Source organism: Callorhinus ursinus, unplaced genomic scaffold (genome assembly GCF_003265705.2).
Source record: "Callorhinus ursinus isolate GAN/ISIS: 27379988/994484 unplaced genomic scaffold, GSC_fseal_2.0 scaffold11, whole genome shotgun sequence".
Classification (NCBI taxonomy): Eukaryota; Metazoa; Chordata; class Mammalia; order Carnivora; family Otariidae; genus Callorhinus; species Callorhinus ursinus.
In genome coordinates, this window is record NW_027397073.1 from 1,390,376 (window position 1) to 1,403,596 (window position 13,221).

The following is a 13,221-nucleotide window of genomic DNA, read 5'->3' on the forward strand; positions in this document are numbered from 1 at the left end:
AGAATTGAATATGTATTTTCATGGGTTTTCACTGTTTGTTTTATGTAATCAAGGGCCACCCTGAAAAATATGGGGGGGGTTAGATTTATGGGCAATGGACAGAATGATCCCTCGGGCTTTGCACAGCAGGACATGAAGGCAAGTGTGCGAACATGGCTCTCGGTTCTGTAGAAGGCCATGGGATTATCTTCCCAGTGGGAGCTCCATCTGCCCTCCCTGCTTGCAGACCTCCACACTGGGTTCCTACCCAGCCGCCAGCCGGGCACCCGCCCCCCCAGGGCCCCCCATCACCTCTAACTCCTCGTTCCCTAGCATCCTGGCCCTGCCGCCGGTGGGCGGCTCCAGCCGTGTTAGCCGCTCTCCTGCGAAACACACCGTGTTAGCCGCTCTCCTGCGAAACACACCGTGTTTCTCCATAATTGTGTGCCTTCGTCCATCTGTCTGAATATCATTTCTCCTTTTGTTCCCCGGGGGGAAGTTCTCGCTCATTGTTCACACCCTGGCTACCGTGCTCCCTCGTTTCTGGAGTCTTTTTGGCCTTCTTTCGTAGGGCAGCTCACCCCTCTTGCTAGAATCACAGAAACCCTGCCTGTTAGCGCTCTCAAATCACTCCTCCAACACGTAGTAATTTTGTGTGTCAAGGGCTTGCATTTCCCAGGCTGAAAACCCCAGAGTCTCCTCTGGGTCAATATTCAGGTCAGTTCCAGATGATTCCCTCTCCCCTCCATGGAGTTACTCTTAGCTTCTGGAAGGTTCCGGTATCAGCTCCACATCCTGCTCCCTCTGCTGAGAGGAAACCACTGTCCCCTGTGGCCACTGTGGAAACCTCTGGAACCACAGTCACTGCCCTCCTGTGCCCTGGGCACCCTTTCTGCTCACACCATGAGCGTCCTCAAGACGGCTTCTGTCTGGGAGGCTGGGAGCCGGCCGAGGAAACCTGCTCTCCCCTCCCTCCCCATACCCAGGAGGGCTATGCACTGCTCTTCCTGACCTCCCCCTGCAGCCCACACTCTGGGCTGCAAGAGTCAGCCAGACTTTCCTCTGGGATTTTGAGGTAACAGTGGCGGGTCCCTGTCCTCTCTGCTCCTGAGCCCCAGCCCAGCCACCTGGGGCTCTCAGCTGGACCATTTCCACTCCACAGGTGGTTTTCTTAACCTTCATACACCTAGCACACATTTGGGATCTGCCTGTGCTAGTATGGGGGCAAGGGGGTAACATCCTCTAGAGTGAATGTGCTGGGATCCCATCATAGAGAAATTTTACGATGTGAATACGTGTTTATCTGCCCAGCATCACTGGCATGTGCTGGAAACACTGTCTTGACCATTCTGCAGTAATCCTGATTGATCCCTCCATGTCCCCACTCTGCTTTAGAACGAGCATCTGCCCATGCTTGGCTAATCAGAAGATTCCAGAGGCTATGCTTCCTGCGGCATTCAGACCGCAGGACCTATATAAGGTGAGAACTGTCTTTCCTGCCTTGTGAAGTGAACCCCTTGAGACCGCAGATAATATAGAGGAACACAAAGCCCAGGGATGGAGAAAGAGGAGCTCGGACCACATATCTACAGCTGCTGGATCCAGCCGTGCCAGAAGTCTTCTCAGTCATATGAGATAATATATTCCTTCTTTTTTTTTTTTTTAAGTAAATTTGAATTCACTCTCTGCAACTGGAAAAGGCTGAATATAGCATGGTTTCAAGAGAAATGTATATAACACCTCTCAACTACTTAGGTATTTTAAGCTCAGTTTGAGAAATGAGATATATATGAAACAGAAGTAAACCTAAAAGATGATATAAATTAAATGGATAGATACTTGAAACTAGTTATTTTAGTCTGTTCTCCAGATTAAAATTTTCCAGTATTTAAATTTTTTATCTTTTTCTCTTTATGCACATTTAAGGTAATTGTTATGTTTACCCTTAAGATCTCTAAGAAAATAAGGTTCGAAGACTAACAAGGGGTCACATCACATTTCATTTAAGAAATCATCTATTTGTAAAGAATTTTCCTTCCTCTAATGCATTTGCTCATTCTGTTCATTCATTCATCCACTCCCTGAAGGAAATCAGTTACATCATCGTACTTTTCCTTACTCTGGAAATTAAAAGTGCAACATTTATGCCAAGAAAGGATTATTCTCTGTGCAGTTTTTTCTAAAGAAACATTTCTTACTAAATTGTAATAAATACACAAAAACACATGCAGATCATTCATTACAGATCAACAGATTCTCAAAAGTGCTTCCACCCTTCATCAGAGCTGCTTTTCTGCACCTCCTTGTAAAATGCAGGTCACTGTGCTAGGCGCTGGGAGAAACCGCAGACAAGAGAGTCATGGCCTGGAGATGGAGTGGTCCCACTTCTGTGTCCTGTGACAGAGAGAACACGCCGGGCAGAAGACAGGATGGCCGCCAATGCCCCTCACTCACCTCCTCAAAACCGAGCAAGGTGGTATCACCATAACTTGCACCACTGGGAGCCTGTGAGCAGGCGGCTCCCAACCTGCATGTGCCGCCCGGCCACCGCCGCCCGGCTCGTCACTTGCTGCAGCTCATGGTTTCTGGCTTATCTTCCTACTCACATGATGGATGCTTTATCTTTATAATATTTGACCTTGTTCGTTCTGCACGACATGGTTGCCTTCTTCATTTTCCTTCTTGAAAGTCAGTTTGCATTCCAATATCTAAAAGGTACCGTTGGTGTCACCTATCCGATTTTATTCATACATTTGCTACCTTGGCCCCTCAATTCCATTCTAAGCGTTGCATTAAAACAATTGGGAGGAACGCGGTCTTTCGTGTGAGGAAAAGCATGACAGCCCAGCCCTGGGGAGCTTCCTCCCCTGGCCTGGAGACCCCCCCACCCCACCGTATCTCAGCCGCCCTGGCCGGCCCACCCACGGGCCATGCGGGGGCCTGCACGGGACCGCGTGCACCAGCACAGTGTCCCAGACCGGAGGCAGGAGCAGACCGCGTGGGGACGAGAGGGCAGCTCTGAACTGGGCACAGCTCACCGTACCAGCAGGCGCACAAGCCTGCGGAGAGGGCATCCCTGTGAACCTGGCCTTCCTCACCCAAGACAAGAATGACGATTTCAGGGTTGAGTTTCCTTGAAACCGTCTGTCTCTCATTACGTTACCTAAACCACCCGAGTACTTAATGCATGCGTAAAAGGATCTAAATAGTAAAATGTACGGACTGCATACAGAGTTCCAGATCTTCCAATTTGTTTTCCAAGAGGAGAGACAAAAGCTATTAACGGAAAGTAATGTGTAATATAGGATTAACAAAACGAAATAAATAGCAAACCTGTGTTTGCGTTTTTAGAAACTTACAGAATAACAGAGCTGCGGAAACTTAATGAACGCCCCCTTCCGTTCTCTGTCCTGCCTTGGTCTCCCCAGCAGGCACGTCCACACACGTGGCCCAGAAAAGTTGTCTTCCACCCCTGTCTGCGTGTACAAGGGTGCAGCGGGTCATATAGTATCGGCATCGGAATAAAAAGTTCTACCATCCCCCTATTTTCTTATTTTCATCTGAGTTTGAAGCAAACACTGCTGTGGACTTGACCAAGCTTGCTCGAACGGGCTGCAGAGAGCTAGAGTGCTTTTCCGTCTCATATTCGGCACGTGGGGAAACACCTCCAGACTCAGAGTCTCAAAAACCCTTTTCGAAAAGCCTAAGCCCTAAGGTAACAACAAAATCACTGAAATTGTGGGTAACACATAAAGGCTGACTTATCCTCCACATAAGGTCATGGGTGTGGGGCTTTTCCCTCTTTGGTGACTAAGAGGGTGAGGAAGAGGGCAGCTCTGTGCATGACGGGGTAGGGGTCAGGGGTTAGACACAGTCCCTGCCTCGGGAAGCTTCTGTGCCCTGGGAGCCACCAGCCTATTCCAACAGGCTGTGCTCATCTTGAGAAAGTGATCCTCAGTGCACTGAGGATTGAAATTGAAACAAAGTAGCTGCAACATCTAGCAAAGAAGAAACACCCAAGCCGGTGACCACAGTTGGGGATTGATGGTGACGAGCAGCCTCCAAGTTGTCCCCTTTCCTTTCGTGCTAACTTGTGGAACGGCAGCCAGTATTCCAGGCCCACCCACCCACACATCCGTATCAAGGCTTCTGAAACTCACGGGTCTTTGAGAGACCCATGACCTGTCCCACAATGTCAGAAACCCTTAGCATCTCCCTCCTTTTGTGTCGGGAAGTCAAGACTCTGATCCTTCAGCACCTTCCTGCACTCAGACCCGCCCGTCCAGTTCAGGGCTGGCAGTAATTAAAAAGCAGCTCCTTTCCTAGCCCCAAGGACAGTTCTGAAACTCCCGCAGTTTGGTTAGGACTGAAAGCTGCCCTGGCTTACCGCCAGCTCCCAGGAGCTGTCTTGTCTCCTGCCAGCCACCGAGGGGGAGACAGAGTGGCGAGAAGAGGAGAGGCGGCTCTGAGTCCCACCAGTGCCACGCATGCCCCTGCTACCCTGCTCTGGCCCAGAGTGCTCCCTTCCGGTGGCCCCCAGCCGCTCCCCAGCTGCACGCAGTTTGCCGGCTTTGCTTCCAAGGCGTGCGGGTCCTTTGGGGCACAGTTCTGTCAACACTTCTGACCTCGTCCCCAGGCAGCTTTCTGCGGCCGCCGCACTAACCGCAAAACATCACAACTCAGAGGCTTTCTGAAAGATGCATCTTTCTCAACAGTCAGCTTGCCCTTGTGGGTCCGGCTCTCCACGCCTTCAATCTAAGGCCCAGCTGAGAACACTGAGGGCCCACTGTCCTCCCTGCGGGGAGGAGAAGACGAGGCCGAGCCTGAGGCACAGTGAACCCGTGCAGATGTCACGTGCGTCGGTCTGCTCTGGGCACTTTGGCCGAAGCAGTCACATCAAGAGCCCACGGAGACAGGAGCTCTGCACGGCAGGATTCTCCCGCCGTGCTGTGGATGGTGGAGAGAGGGCACCTGCGGCACAAGAGTGAGGGCCCCCAGGCTCTCCAGGCATGAACTATGGAGGCTGCAAACCCAGGCGTCTGGATGAGCATCATGTTTTCGTGGGTAAACTGTCAATGAATGTGAGAAGCCCACGAGACAGGATTCTAAATCTGTTTCTTGACATCAGGACTTACCACCCGACTGTTGACTCCTTCTTCCCCTGTTTGGGGGTATCGTTCAGCTCCTGCGGTACATGTGGTGCTCTGTTAGGGGTGAGGGACGAGATAGAAAGACTAAAGCCGTGCGCATACCACCCTCCCAGAACACCCTGGAGCAGGAGCACGAGGGCGCGCGGGCTCACGATAGTGACTTCGGACGGCATGTTCACGAGCAATAGCTGCCAAGAGCCATGGCGGAGTGTTCACATGGTCGGCAAGCCGGAGGCACTACAGCCTGGCACTAAGAGCATGAACTTTGCATTAGGGAGAACTGGAGCGTGCCCTGGCTCACTCTCTCTGTGGCCTAGGGCAACCGACTCCGTTTTCCTAGCCTCAGTTAATTAATCTGAAAAGAGGTTTGTTTTCGTAATTATGAGAGATGATGCATATCCAGCCCTTTGCCCTTCGCACACAGTAGCAGAGAGAGCCGTAGGGAGCGGCAGCCGCGATGCTCTGGCAGGAGGCGCCTGAGCCCCGGGAGGCAGCTGCCAGTCACAGGTGCGCCGATGCCAGCCCACGGGAGGCACCACGAGAATCCTGCCCAGGCTGAAGGAAGACAGAAGCACTGCAGACGAGTCTCCCCAAAGAGGACACACACCTGGAAACAAGTTCAGTGTCGTAAACTCAATGTAAGATTCTTGCTTCCAAACAGAGGGACTAAAACCAGAACCTGCGTGTATTGTAAAAAGTCCTAATTTTACCCAAGATTCCGGGATATGCAGACACACTCCTGTCATTAAGGTCAGACAGGTTCTTGCCTGCCAGGCGCCCCTGGATGATGTTAATTACCCAGAAAATAAGTACATGTGGCGTTCCAGGCAAGCCTTTGATCTGTGAGTACGGGGTCTGTAGAAACGTCGCTTCACCAAGGTCATCCTTACATCAGGTATCGACCAAGGTGGTCTCTCCAGGCAGCCATGTCAGATGTATCTGGTTCCATCGCTCCCAGCTCGCCGCTGGGATGAGTTCTGGGAGGTGTTCACCACCAACAGTCTGTACCATTACTAAAACTTTTGGCAAGAAATGTCTGGAAAGCCCAACTGCAGCACAGCAAGCCTGCTTTATGCATGATCAGAACAGATGCTGCCACGGCTCACAACGTCTGCCAAGCCACACAGGCTTCCTTGCCCCTAGAACGTGCGGGCCGCGCGGTATCGCTTGAAGTTTTCACTAGCGATTTTACTTTCTGTGTGAAGTCTTGATCAATGTTAAAATACAGGCTTTCTGGGGAAAAGGGGAGGTGGGAGAGAGGAGAGGGAGGGAGGGAGGGAGAAGTGAGAGGAGGAGATAAATTCTTGAAAATAAGCAGCCGTGAGAAAGGGCATGGGGCACGCGAGTGTCAGCCCCGTATGAGGGAGGGGAGAAAGGAAGGGCAAAGGAGGCGGAGAAAACCATCACTAAAGGTAAGCACAAGGGAGAGGAGCTTCAAGGGGAGGCAGGAAATGATTTCGGTGCAAATGACGAGCAAGGAACTCCACACCATGTTCACCCACAAAGATAATGAGTCAGCTGATAAAAAACGGTCAGAACCACTTTTTGAACTCTGAAACCAGAGTTTCAGAACTGTGGAGTGTAATCAAGAGTTTGAAACAACTCGTGTGTGCTGCGTGATGAAAAGCCACTTGGTAAGAGTGCCATGAGGGCCACGGCCGGTCGCCGGCACAAGCGGCTGGTGCCGGAGGAAGCGGCTCAGACCATACTCTCAAGGACAGTGGTTGTGCATTTCCAAGGTCAGAGGCTCCCTGAGGATCAGCTCAAGGGCTGTCCTTGTCTCATCTGCCTTGGGGCTCCCCACAGCAAAGGTGGGTTCCCAGGTAGTATTTGTTGAAAGTATTTAAAGGCAAATGTATTAGTCATTGCCACATGGGGCAAAGGATAATAGTTGAGGCAAGCAAGGGGCAGACCAAACACCTTAAAAAGGAAGATGCATGGGAGGAATAAGGACTTGGAAAATGTCCGCCTATACCAGGACATCAAAGGCCATATGCATGCCCGGTGCTGGGCGGGTGCTCAGGAAAGAACAGAGACGACCCCAAGCTCTAAGCCCTGGCTGACCTCAGTCTCCATGCTGTGGAAAAGCAAGACTGCAGCAGAGTAATAGACACCCTGGCTACACATGGAGGGCTGTCCAACACAGAACCGATCTATAAGGAGTAGGGGAGTGGAATTCTTGGTTTTTTTTTTTTTTTGGTGCCAAATGTTTAAAGAAGTCACTGTCAAAACACTAGCTGTCCACTCATTAATAAAACACACACTTCAGTGGCCAAATGCAACAAAGGATACAGACTTTACTAAGCTAGTTCAGAAAGCACTAAACCAACAAGCAACATCAGAAAATGCACAACAAGCAGCAACAACAAATCCTGGAAGGGGAGGTTTCTTATTTCCACAGTCGCCTCATTATAACCTTCAAATTGTCCAGTCTTCGACAAAAAAATCCCAAGACATGCAAAGAAACAAAAAGTATGGTCCATTCACAGGAAAAAAACAATTAATGGAAACTTCCACTGAAGGAGTCAAGACATTGGGCTCACTAGAAAATGACTTTAAATCGACTTCTTAATTATACTGAGAGTAAGAGGAAATCACAGGGCAAGCCCTCCCCAAGTAGAGATATTGGTATACAAAGTTATACAGATTGAAAAGAAAAAATAAAACTGACTTTATTCACAGATGACATGACGGTCTGTGTAGAAAATCCCTTACACACCTAAGGAACCCACAGAAAATCTCCAGAGATAATAAGTGTGTTTAGCCAGATCACAGAATGCAAAACAAATATACAAAAGCCCATCATTTTCCTATATATCAGAAGTAAACAATATTTTAAACTAAAAAAAAAATACCATTTACAATAACACTTGAAAACTAAAGAATGTAAGCATAAATATAACAAAATATGTGCAGGATCTGTAACGTGGAAATTATAAAACATGAATGAACAAGTCAAAGAAAATTTAAATAAATGGAAAGATATCCCATGTTCATGAATAAGAAGATACAATATTGTCAAGATGTCAGCTCTTACCAAACTGAACTATAGATTCAATGCAATGCTGCTAAAAACCCCAGCAAGCTGTTCTGTAGATATCAACCACCCGATTTTAAAACTGGTAAGGAAAGCACAGGCAATAGAGTAGCCATCACAGTTTGTGGGGGAAGGGAGGCAACAAATTTGGAGGACCCACAATGCCAAGTTCATGACTTACTCTGAAACTACAGGAACAAGACAGCATGGTGTGAATAAAAGAATAGACACATATGTAAATAGACTAGAATAGAATAGAATAGAATAGAATAGAATAGAATAGAATAGAGCCCAGAAATAGACCCATACAAATATATACTACCTGTCTTTGACAAGATGCCGAGACAATTTCAAGAAAAGGTGACACAAACATGACTCCTTGGGTGAATATTAACTCAGAATGGACAACAGACCTAAATGTGAGAGACAAAACTAGGAAACTTCTATAAGACAAGATAGAAGAAAATATGCATGAGCTGAGATTAGGTCAAAGGGGTGATACAAAGAAAGAAAACAGTAAGTCAGGCTTCATTAAAATTGAAAGCTTTTACTCTGCAAACATATTGTTACATGAATGAGAAACAAGAGAGGACTCCTGGAAGAGCACACGGGGGAAAACCAGTAGACTTGGGTGTGGTGATGCCTTTTTAGATACGGCACCAAAGACACGATCCATGAAAGAAATGACTGATAAGCTGGAATTTATTAAAATTAAAAACTCTTCAGTGAAAGATAATATCAAGAGAATGAGAAGACAAGCCACACACTGGGAGAAAAATATTTGCAAAAGGCCCATCTGATAATGAACTATTTATCTAAAATACACAAAGACATTTTAGAAGTCAATAATAAGAAACAACTCAATTGAAAAATGGTCCAAAGACCTGAATGGACCCCCACACACACACCAAAGAAGATATACAGATGGGAAATATGCCTATAAAAGATGCCCCTCATCATAGGTCATCAAGGACTGGAAATTAAAGCAACGTTCCAAAATCTGGAACACAGGCACCACCACAGGCTGGCGAGGACATGGAGCTGGGGGAAATACAGAATGGTGTGGTCACTGTGGATGCGAATGTGGACAGTTTCTTATAAGGCTCAACTTTATCCAGCAACGGTGCTCCCAGGTATTTACCGAACAGATGTGAAGACTTACAGTAAATGGACACTTTCTCATCTAAAAGAAAGAAGGAAATTTTCCAAAGCTCTTTCTCAAGAAAGACCCATTGTTTCATTTTGCAGGACCCAATAAAGTGAAAACTATAGGTAGAAATTCCTCTTTTACAAAAAATAATAACAATAGTAATAAATCAAAAATCATTCAAACGAAGAGTCATGGAAAATGTCATCAAACCAGAACTTCAGTTTTAGCCTTAAAACAGCAGGGTTCTGCATATGGACAACGTGTCCTTGGAAGCTTCATGAGCCACTGACACCCGATCCTCACATCCCTCCTTCACTCCCGGCTCAGGACATAGCACCAAAACCTTGGGCCCAAGACTGACTCGAACATAAGGACAACTGATGCCCACATCTCTCGTCCACCTCACTTCTAAGTGGGCACCCTGTCCTCTGACAGGGAAGTCAGCAAACACCCTCCCAAGCTAACCTGATGCCTTCGTGCTGGCAGGCCCTGCATCCAAGGAGCCGAGATGTCTCAGTTATGCCAAGGGGTCTCAGAGCTTCCAACCCCTATTTGGCTCCTCTTCCTCAGCCCACAGATATGCCAAGACCAAGTCATCCTAAAAGAAACTTTCCCTTAATTCTGCCTCCCTTCGAGCTGCCCTCCACCCTCCACTTCTCTCCCCGTCTGACTTTCCAGAGCAATGCGAGCGGCACATCCTGGTTTACTCAACCGTCATATTAGAACTCTGTCCCCTCCCTCCACAGAAATGAGTGCCTGACCCCTGATGACCCCCAGGAGAACAGGATCAGAATATGGTACAAGCAGTAAACAAATCTGTATTTGGTAGAGCCATTGACATATCAGCCCACCCTAATTAACACCCTCTGGGACAGGTTAGACCTTGCTATGTGTGTAGGGTGACAAGAAACAAGGATGCAGGCCAAAACCTTGCCGAATACTGAGATTTAGTGAATAAGAATCTGAGAGACCACAAAAGTGACGTGAGAAGGAAGAGTCATGGATGTAGAAGGAGAACAGGCGGGGGCGCGGAGAGAGAGACAGAGGCACCCCGCGGACTCGGAGAGGAGAGAACGTCCACACGCGGACTGTGGGCAATGGCGTGAACATTTTCCACAGGCCAGGAAGAGTGAGGGGTCAAAGTGAGGTCACCGAAGCAAGCAACGGAGTGACTGCTCATTACATAAAGGTCAGTTCCAGTGGATTTTCTTTGAATAATTACAAATAAAGCGTCCACAGAATTATGCATCCTGCTTTTATTTATTCAACCTTAAAAGAATTTCCGACGTGCTCAATGTTCCTCTTTAACTATTGTTTTTAATCCGTTGAGTGGACATATAATAACTTGCTTAGTCATCCTCCTTTTGTTAAATATTTGGATTTCTAACAATGACGAAATACTGAAACACGGTCACAATGAACAATTGTGCTTGTGGAAATCATTTCTTGCGATGGCTTGCCTCCTCAAGAGAGATATCTGGCAGTGTGGTGATTTTATATGTGGTGCTTAGAGCCACTGACAATTATGCCATCAAAAATTAAACTAGTTCTATTACTTTCTGCTCATTTAATATCTCTACTCTTTTATTTATTAAGGTAGTTTAGCAATTTCATCACAAGCTGTGAAGTGTCTCGTGTTTCATGACCTACTGTCCTAATCAGCTTGTTACAGTGAATTTCAACTGAATTAATCATCACAAATGTGGTCTAAATAATAACCCCTTTCCATGATGTGGCCAGTAAACCAGCTAATAAAGGAACAGTATCCTTGGGAATTATCCAGACATGAGCGTCTTCCTGTATTTTGAAAGAAATGGTATATGGATTTGTTTTCTGGCCCAGGTATATTCCATTACCTTATTCTCCATGAGATCATGTAAAAAAACATGATTTAAAACTGGAAAGCATAAAAAGATTTCTGCAAAGTGAAAACTAGATGAGCCTTTATTTTGATGTTTTATAAAATGATGTGTTTTTACTCCCGATTCTTAGTTTTCATTCTAAATTTCTAGGTGATGCCAATAATATTTTACCTAAATTTTTTTCAGTAGCAGAATGTACTGTTATTTGTAACCTATAAAAATACCCTGTTGAAGGGCGCCTGGGTGGCTCAGTTGGTTAAGCGACTGCCTTCGGCTCAGGTCATGATCCTGGAGTCCCGGGATCGAGTCCCGCATCGGGCTCCCTGCTCGGCGGGGAATCTGCTTCGCCCTCTGACCCTCCCCCGTCTCATGCTCTCTCTCTCTCTATCTCATTCTCTCTGTCAAATAAATAAATAAATCTTTAAAAAAAAAAAATACCCTGTTGAAGGAAAAAAATAAAACAGGAAAGTGTCAGGAGGAAACAAACATGGTCCCTCTCCTTTCACCCTGACAACCCCTGTGGACATTTGGTAGGAAATGCAAGTAACCCAGGGCTAGAAAATTCAAGAAGGAATGAAAGGCATACAGTGTAATGCACCTGAGATTGGCAAATCCATCGAGATACGTCAGCCAGGACTGACGAAGCAGCGTTGGGTGCAACAGACGCTCAGTCCGGGATGCCGGAACCATTCTGGGAACGGGTGCAGTGAGGACCACACGGGGCTGCCAGCGCACTGTGTGCCAGAAATTGCACGCCTAACGTGGTTAGAAGGGTAAATTTTATGTGTACTTAACCAAAATAAAATAAGCTCACAATATTGGCAACACGTAAAAGAACCAAACAAAGGATGTAAAGGCCTCCTTCCCCTTAGCCTGTGCCTGTCCTCCCAAAACAATCACTGAAATGGTTTGGCAAGTATCCTTTGAAGAAAACACTATATGCCTATAGGCCCTTATATATAAGTACATAGTGTAAACATATTTTATTTGCATGAATAGGAAGATGGCACATACAAAGATCTGGATTTTGCTTCTCTTTCCCTGAATATTTCTTGAAAATCTTTCACCATCAACTAATGAAGATCTACCTTCCTCTTTGGATCGCCTGTGTCAGTGTTTATTATACGACTTATTTATCATCTTTCATTTAACTGGACCACTCTAGTCTGCGACTGGTGATGTTCAGATTGGTTTCTTGCCCATATAATCAACAGGACTTGGAGCAAATGATCGATACTTGGAGAGCTTTTAAATAATCATGGTGCCAACATGGAGGCACCACTTCCTTCTACCCAGGGTCAACACTCCATTGCTGCTCTTTATGACGGTGAAGAAATTCTCTTAGTAAGTGGCCATTTCCTTTCTCATACAGCCTTGCACTGAGAGGCAATTAGATCACATTCGAGGCTCCCTGTGGCTCGGTCAAGAAATACTTCCTGGGTGCCTACTATGTACCTGTCTGTGTCCTCATTACTGTAAGCTCGGTATTCAAAGTGAAAAATTTCCTGCCCAGAAAGGGTTCATATTCCAAGGGGAGAAGACAGACCATCACACAGACAGTGACCACGGATGCCACTGCGTGGGTTTCGAGGATCTTGTCTCAGGTAGGAAGCCAGGAAGTTCCGTCGAAGGGGGTGACAGGTAAGCTGAGCCTGCGTGCAGAGAAAACAGCAGTCTTACAAAGGTCTGGAAAGAACATGTCGAGCAGAAGACAGCCAGAGCAGTGGCCCTGACCCACAGCCAGCAGATCCAAGAAACAGAGCATCTATCCTGAAAGGGAACCCAAGTGCAGAGCAGGTGAAGGGAGGTAACGCCTAGGAGGTGAGACCCGGGGGTTACCATGGGGCTTTGGAGTCCAGGTGAGCTTCAGACTGTACTCTGGTTGCAGAGAGATGCCTCCGTAAATGTCTAAGTAGGAGGGTAACAGGAACTGGTTTCTACTTCTACAAGCACATGCTAGTATTCTCAGGAGTGCCAGGAGTCCACACGGGGCCAAGCCACGATGGCCTGGGGAAGGCGCAGGAAGACGTGACTCTGAGAAGG